Source organism: Piliocolobus tephrosceles, chromosome 21, assembly GCF_002776525.5.
Source record: "Piliocolobus tephrosceles isolate RC106 chromosome 21, ASM277652v3, whole genome shotgun sequence".
In the NCBI taxonomy this organism is placed as follows: domain Eukaryota; kingdom Metazoa; phylum Chordata; class Mammalia; order Primates; family Cercopithecidae; genus Piliocolobus; species Piliocolobus tephrosceles.
Window position 1 is genome coordinate 20,343,905 of NC_045454.1, and position 8,454 is coordinate 20,352,358.

Consider the following 8,454-nt stretch of genomic DNA (forward strand, 5'->3'; position numbering starts at 1 on the left):
TCTATCTATAATAACACAGTAACAGGCTAACCTATTTTTTCCCTACAACTCTGTCTCAAAAACAAAAAAAAAAAAAAGAAAGTGTTATAGGAAACAAATTCAGGGGAAACATGAATCTGTGGTTCACCCACCTCCGTTCCCCACCTACCCCCACGTTTCTCAACATAGAGGACCAGTTTTATTCTTTTTCTTTGATTGCTTAGTTTTGTAAACATGTAAAAACAGCTACATTTTTTTCTATTTCACAAAAGGTGCCATAGTAGACTAAATTTTCACACATTGCTTTTTAAATATTTGTTTGGTAAAATACAGATTATATTATGAACTATGTAGCAGTAGACATTCTTATGTCTTTCTGTTGCATGTATAAGTCATAGTAGAATTTCATTTCAGGGTTTTAGTCACAGATAATAAGAATCTTAGCTGAATTTCACTGAACCTGTACTTCTGTTCCTATTGGGTAATTTTATGATTGGGTATCTTAATCATTTTTATCTAGAAGATATCTAGAAGATACGAAGGATAGATTGAAGCAAAAGTTGTAATTGGTAAAGGTATAATTGGCAGTCACTTTTCTTAGGCAGAGTAAGGAGACTCACTTTTGTGGTTTGAAGATGATTTGATTTTTGCCTGTGCTCAAGTGCAATGACAGAGTGTTCTTGATTTTGTCTTCTACCATGGTGGTCAGAGATTGGTCTTGTTTGCTGTTGGTGTTCCAAGAGATTATTTTTGTGTAGCGCCATGGAGAACACCATGAATTAGCTGGCCCCTGCCAGGCTAGCTTCTAGCAAAACTGAGGTTTAACTGATAGTGCCAAGCTAACTCTCAGCAGTCAGGGGCTGCTTTTATCCTCATTTAAAAATAAAGGAATGAGCCAAAAGAAAGCTAGGGATGCAATTTAGGAATAGGTCAAAAGGAATGAGGAATTTTAGGTGAAAATCACTTAAAGTGATGAAGAGGATGGTTCATACTTACAAAAGGAATAATATACAAATAAAAGTTATCAAAGTAATAATGTATCTTTGAACTATATTAAGTAAAAATGAACAGAAATCTTTAAATATACTATTGGCCATTTTAGTACACTACTCTAAAGGCAGACAAATAGAAACCTTTGCCATCATACTGATTCTGTTTTCTTTCTTTCTTTTTTTTGTTTGTTTTCTTTTGATGGAGTCTTGCTCTGTTGCCAGGCTGGAGTGCAGTGGCGCAATCTCAGCTCACTGCAACCTACGCCTCCCGGGTTCAAGCGATTCCCCTGCCTCAGCCTCCCAAGTACCTGGGACTACAGGCGTGCACCACTACGCCCAGCTAATTTTTTGTATTTTAGTAGAGATGGGGTTTCACTGTTTTAGCCAGGATGGTCTCCATCTCCTGACCTCGTGATCCACGCGCCTTGGCCTCCCAAAGTGCTGGGATTACAGGTATGAGCCACCATGCCTGACCTTGATTCTGTTTTCTAAGAGCATTAAATTAGAAATAAAAAGTAAGGCCTGGGGCAGTGGCTCACGCTTGTAACTCCAGCACTTCGGGAAGCTGAGGTGGGTGGATCACGAGGTCAGGAGTTCGAGACCAGCCTGGCCAACATGGTGAAACTCATCTGTACTAAAGATACAAAAAATTATCCAGGTATGGTTCCATGCACCAGTAATCCCAGCTACTTGGGAGGCTGAGGCTGAGAATTACTGGAACCTGGGAGGTGGAGGTTGTAGTGAGCTGAGATTGAGCCTTTGCACTCCAGGCTGGGTGACAGGGCAAGACTCCATCTCAAAAATAAAATAAAAATAAAAATAAAAAGTAAAAGGTTCTTATACAACAATGTGAATGTACTTCATGCCACTAAACTGGTCACTTAAAAATATTAAAATGGCAACTTTTATGTTACGTGTATTTTTACCACAATTAAAAAACATATGGGGCCAGACGCAGTGGTTCATGCTTATAATCCCAGCACTTTGGGAGGCCGAGGTAGGCGAATCACTAGGTCAGGAGTTCGAGACCAGCCTAGCCAACATGGTGAAACCCCGTCTCTACTAAAAATACAAAAAATTAGCTGGGTATGTGGCAGGCGCCTATAATCCCAGCTACTCGGGAGGCTGAGGCAGGAGAATTGCTTGAACCCAGGAGGCAGAGATTGCAGTGAGCCGAGATTGTGCCACTGCACTCCAGCCCAGGCGACAGAGTGAGACCCCGTGTCAAAAAACAAATGAACAAACAAAAAAACGAAAAAAAAAAGCCATTTGGATAAAGTAGTGCATTTTAAAGTTATTGTGGTAAGCTGGGTGTGGTGGCTCATGCCTGTGATCCCAGCACTTTGGGAGGCTGAAGTGGGTGAATTGCTTGAGCTCAGGAGTTCGAGACCAGCCTGGGCAGCATGGTAAACCCCGTCTCTACAAAATACAAAAATTAGCCAAGTGTGGTGGTGCAGGCCTGTAGTCCCAGCTACTTGGGAGGCTGACATGGGAAGATCAATTGAGCCTGGGAGGTGGAGATTGCAGTGAGCTAAGATCATGCCGCTGTACTCCAGTCTAGGTGACACAGTGAGACCCTGTGTTATAAATAAATAAATAAAGTAAGTAAGTTTGTGTGCCAAAGCTAACCTGTGGGTAGAGGGGAAAAACTATAGATTTAATTGCTTCTTTTCGGAATCCTGGACGTTTGGAAAAAAAAAAAAAACCTAAGGTATGAGTTTGACAGAAACACAAGTTGCTTCTATGTGTTGACAGTCAAGAAAAGAGTAAATATCTACATAATCAAAGACTGGGTGGCTGGGCATGGTGGCTCACACTTGTAATCCCAGCACTTTGGGAGGCTAAGGTGGGTGGATCATGAGGTCAGGAGACCAAGACCATCCTAGCCAACATGGTGAAACTCCGTCTCTACTACAAAAATTAGCCAGGTGTGGTGGTACACGCCTGTAGTCCCAGCTACTCAGGAGGCCGAGGCAGGAGAATCTCTTGAACCCAGGAGGCAGAGATTGTAGTGAGCCGAGATCACTCCACTACACTCCATCCTGGGCGACAGAGCAAGAGCGAGACTCCGTCTCAAAAAAAAAAAAAAAAAAGACTGGGGCAGCATGGTGGCTCACACCTGTAATCCCAGCACTTTGGGAGGCTGAGGTGGGTGGATCTCTTGAGGCCAAGAGTTCGAGACCAGCCTAGCCAACATGGCGAAACCCCATCACTACTAAAAATATAAAAATTAGCAGGGTACTGCAGTGCAGGCCTGTAGTCCCAGGTACTTGGGAGGCTGAGGCAGGAGAATCACTTGAATCTGGGAGGCGGAGGTTGCAGTGAGCCGAGATCATACCACTGCATTCCAGCCTGGAAGACAGAGCTAGACTAAAAAAAAAAAAGAATGTAACAAAACAGGAGAAACAGTTACTTCCATATCTAAGATTCAGACAATCATGAATGAATATTATATAAAGTCATGCCAAAAATATGAAAGTATAAACAAAAGGATAAAAGGTTACAAAAAATAGATATAATTGTTAGGAATAAATGGTTCAAAGTCCTTGAAGAAATTAAAATGTTGATTCAGCATTTCCAACACAGTAAAAAATAATGGAAAGGTCATGCATTTTTACAGTTGGTTATTATGCAGAAGTTTTGGGTAAAGAATAATATCTAAAATTATTCTCAACCTTGCTTTTGGTTTTTGTTTTATTTTGTTTACAGTGTTAACCTTGATGCCTGAAAGAACTGGAAATTATGAAGATAGATTCAGAAGTCAAATATGTTAACTAACTGCATTGAAGAGTAGAAGAAAACAATAGCCTATTAGGTTTTTACTGGGACTAGTGAAACAACTGCTATTTTCTCAGCAACCCACTCCAAAGTCAAAGTCAGAACTAAAATTGTAAAATATTTCAAAAATAATAAAAATGCTATCTATATATCAGAAGCTCTGGTATATAGCAAAACTGTAATAAAATAATTTAGAAAAATAATTTATCTCATGCAAATGAATAAAAAAATTAAATGAAAAAGATGAATTTCTTTTTTCTTTTTTTTTGAGACGTAGTCTTGCTCTGTAGTCAGGCTAGAGTGCAGTGAGGTGATCTTGGCTCACTGCAACCTCCGCCTCTCGGGTTCAAGCAATTCTCCTGCCTCAGCTCCCCGCGTAGCTGGGGCTAAAGGCGTGCACCACCATGCCCAGCTAATTTTTTTTTTTAGACGGCGTCTTGCTCTGTCGCCCAGGCTGGAGTGCAGTGGCACGATCTTGGCTCACTGCAAGTTCTGCCTCCCGGGTTCACGCCATTCTCCTGCCTCAGCCACCCAAGTAGCTGGGACTACAGGCGCCTGCCACTGTACTTGGCTAATTTTTTGTATTTTCAATAGAGACAGGGTTTCACTTTGTTATCCAGGATGGTCTCGATCTCCTGACCTCAAGATCCACCCGCCTCTGCCTCCCAAAGTGCTGGGATTACAGGCATGAGCCACCGTGCCTGGTCTATTTTTTGTATTTTTTTTTTTTTAGTAGAGATGGGGTTTCACCATGTTGGCCAGGATGGTCTCGAATTTGACCTCACGATCCACCTGCCTAGGCCTCCCAAAGTGCTGGCATTACAGATGTGAACCACTGTGCCTGGCTGAAAAGGATGAATTTCTAGAGCATTACCCCACCAAATCTTTAATTACCATTTACCACATTTTACTTCTAGGTTTTAAGATTTTCATTTTTTAACTTTACTTTTGGCCAGGTGTGGTGGCTCAAACTTGTAATTCCAGTGCTTTGGGAGACTGAGGCGGGAGGATTGCTTGAGCCCATGAGTTTGAGACCAGCCTGCGCAACATAGTGAGACCCTGTCTCTACAACAAAAACCAAAATTAACTGAGTGTGGTGGCAGTGCGCCTGTGATCCCTGCTACTTGGGAGGCTGAGATTGGAGGAGTGCTTGAGCCTGTCAAGACTGCAGTGAGCCACGACATTGCCACTACATCCAGCCTAGGTGACAGTGAGAACTTGTCTTGAAAACAAAAACAAAAAACTTTACTTTTAATAAGATTAGGATTGCAGCACTGGAGAAATTTACTTTTAGAGAGATTATTACGGGTATTTGTTTGTTTGTTTTTTGTTTTGGGATTGTTGCATAGGCACTTGAAAAAAATTTGATAGCTTATCAATAAGATATATAGCTATGAGGTTTTTATAGTAGTACTCATTTTTTTCTACTTTGTCTCATGGAGCTGAGAGATACTATTTAAAGTTTCCTACCACAAATGTATTTCTGTCTATATTTTCCTATAGTTTTTATCTTTTCTTTTTTTTTTTTTTTGAGACGGAGTTTCACTCTGTCGCCCGGGCTGGAGTGCAGTGGCCGGATCTCAGCTCACTGCAAGTTCCGCCTCCCGGGTTCAGCCATTCTCCTGCCTCAGCCTCTGGAGTAGCTGGGACTACAGGCGCCCGCCACCTCGCCCGGCTAGTTTTTTGTATTTTTTTTTTAGTAGAGACGGGGTTTCACCATGTTAGCCCGGATAGTCTCGATCTCCTGACCTCGTGATCCGCCCGTTTCGGCCTCCCAAAGTGCTGGGATTACAGGCTTGAGCCACCGCTCCCGGCCTTTTTTTTTTTTTTTTTTGTGAGATGGGGTCTTGCTCTGTTGCCCAGGCTGGAGTGCAGTGGCACAATCTCAGCTCACTGCAAGCTCCGCCTCCCGGGTTCAGGCCATTCTGCCTCAGCCTCCCAAGTAGCTGGGACTACAGGCGCCTGCCACGAGGCCGGCTAATTTTTGTGTTTTTAGTAGAGACGGGGTTTCACCATGGTAGCCAGGATGGTCTGGATCTCCTGATGTCGTGATCCACCTGCCTTGGCCTCCCAAAGTGCTGGGATTACAGGATTGAACCACCATGCCCGGCCTTTTTCCTATGGTTTTTGTTTATAAATTTTAATGCTATGTAGTTTGGTGCACTGATAGTAAATACAGCATCTGAAACTCATTTCACATTGTGTCCTTGTTTAATATTTTTTCCCCTACAATTCAGTCCTATCTAGTATTAAGATGGAGGCTCTTATTTCTTTTCTGTTGGCAATTCCAGATATGCCTTTGGTCATCTTTTTAATGTCATCCTTTGGAGTTCTTGTACTTTTTTTTTTTTTTTTTTTGAAAATTGCTTTTTTTTTTTTTTTTTTTGAGACGGAGTCTCGCTCTATCGCCCAGGCTGGAGTGCAGTGGCCGGATCTCAGCTCAGGGCAAGCTCCACCTCACCGGTTTACGCCATTCTCCTGCCTCAGCCTCCCAAGTAGCTGGGACTACAGGGGCCTGCCACCTCGCCCGGCTAGTTTTTTTGTATTTTTTAGTAGAGACGGGGTTTCACCGTGTTTGCCAGGATGGTCTCGATCTTCTGACTTGTGATCTGCCCACCTCGGCCTCCCAAAGTGCTGGGATTACAGGCTTGAGCCACCGCGCCCGGCCTGGAAAGATGCATTTTATGTTATGCTTCTGATGTTGCTATTTTATAAATCTTTCACTATTCTGTGTGTCTTCCATGTAATTTGGAATGTTTGGATTCCTTTTTGTTTTTTTTTTGTTTTTTTTTGGTGTGTGTCATCTTTATAATGTTAACTTCTTGAACTAAATATTCAAATCTACTCTTTAAGACAGTATTTATTAAATTTGTACTGTGAATAATGATAACAGTTCTATAGTGCCACTTCAAGTATTCTTTTGTTCATTGGGTGTTTTTATTAAACTCCTTTTATTTTTTTGTTTTCTATTTTTCTTTAAAAAAAACTTTATTTCCATCTCATGTTGCTTACTTCTCTTAATCTGCTCTTTGCCACTTTTTGTTTTTGCAGGGTCTTTTCATTTTTTTCAGGGAGGCTTTTATTTTTGTGTTTCTTTTTTTTTTTTTTTTTTTTTACTGAGTTCTGTTCTTTTATTTTTCAGAAATTTATATCACTATATTCTTAGTCTGTTTTTCCATAAGTAGTTAATTTTTTCAGTGAATTCCTTCAATTCATGGAGGATATGATTTCTTCTGTTGTATGTCAATTTATTTTTAGTGTATTCCTCTTAATCTCCTCTCTTTTTTTTTTTTTTCTTTTTTTGAGACAGAGTCTAGCTCTGTCGCCCAGGCTGGAGTGCAGTGACTGGATCTCAGCTCACTGCAAGCTCCGCCTCCCGGGTTTACGCCATTCTCCTGCCTCAGCCTCCCCAGTAGCTGGGACTACAGGCACCCGCCATCTCGCCCGGCTAGTTTTTTTGTACTTTTTTACTTTTTTAGTAGAGACGGGGTTTCACCCTGTTCGCCAGGATGGTCTCGATCTCCTGACCTCGTGATCCGCCCACCTTGGCCTCCCAAAGTGCTGGGATTGCAGGCTTGAGCCACGGCGCCCGGCCAATCTCCTCTCTTTTTTTTTTTACTCATAGCATCTTTGTACGTCAGATGTTTATTATCTTTGAATGAGGAGATTTCTTCCTGACAAACTGTGTAAGATCATTTGGTGAGGTGTTGAAACTCCATTCCAGCCTAACATGACATTGTCTTGATTCCCCATTACATTTTTTGATAACATGAGTTTTGGGGTCTGGGGTTTCAGTGTGTGTAGGGTATGAATATGCAAGTGTATGATGAAGAGAAAATTAGAGCATGCATATTCATTTCAGGTATGTAGGAAACTTTTTGTTTTAACTTTTAAGTTTATAGGTACAAGGACAGGTTTGTTACATAGGTTAACTTGTATCATGGGGGTTTATTGTATAGACTTTCATCACCCAGGTATTAAGCCTAGTACCCATTAGTTGTTTTTTCTGATCCTTTTCCTCCTTTCACCCTCCATCTTCCAAAAGGCCCCAGTGTGTGTTGTTCCCCTCTTTGTGTCCATGTGTTCTCATCATTTAGCTCCCACTCATAAGTGAGAGCATGTGGTATTTGGTTTCTGTTCCTGCATTAGTTTGCTAAGGATTATCACCTCCAGCTCCATCCACGTTCCTGCAAAATACATGATCTCATTCTCTTTTATGGCTGCACAGTTTTCCATGATGTATATATATACACCACATTTTCTTTGTCCAGTTTATCACTGATGGGCATTTAGGTTGATTCTATGTCTTTGCTGTTGTGAATACTGCTGCAGAGAACATATGTGGTTATGTGTCTTTATAATACAATGATTTCTATTCCTTTGGGTGTGTACCCAGTGACAGGATTGCTGGGTCAAATGGTATTTCTGTCTTTAGGTGTTTAAGGAGTCACCACTCTGCCTTCCACAATGGCTGAACTAATTCACACTCCCACCAACAGTGTATAAGCCTTCCTTTTAGAAATGGAGATGTTCTAAGCCTCATAAACAGAATCAACACACATCACAAAGAAACAAATTGTGATCTATGAACACAATTAAATGAATAAATTTTTTTTTTTTTTTTTTTTGAGCGGAGGACTCGCCCTGTCCGCAAAGACATGGGATCAGGCCAAATGTCCATCCGCTGCGAGCGCTCCGCCTCCCG

At 41.5% G+C, this 8,454-nt stretch overlaps 1 protein-coding gene across 3 annotated transcripts in view; it reads left to right on the top strand.

Moving 5' to 3' along the window:
- ZNF585A (zinc finger protein 585A) overlaps positions 1-8,454 on the top strand; it is a 29,402-nt gene that overhangs the window by 4,082 nt on the left and 16,866 nt on the right. Inside the window, exon 3 of one of the 3 annotated variants that reach the window (XR_003307176.1) lies at positions 3,681-3,991. The exons of the other annotated variants lie outside the window; for them this stretch is intronic. The gene's annotated coding sequence lies outside the window, so the exon portion shown is untranslated. Of the gene's footprint in view, positions 1-3,680; positions 3,992-8,454 lie in introns of those variants that run through there. 3 annotated transcript variants of the gene reach the window in all.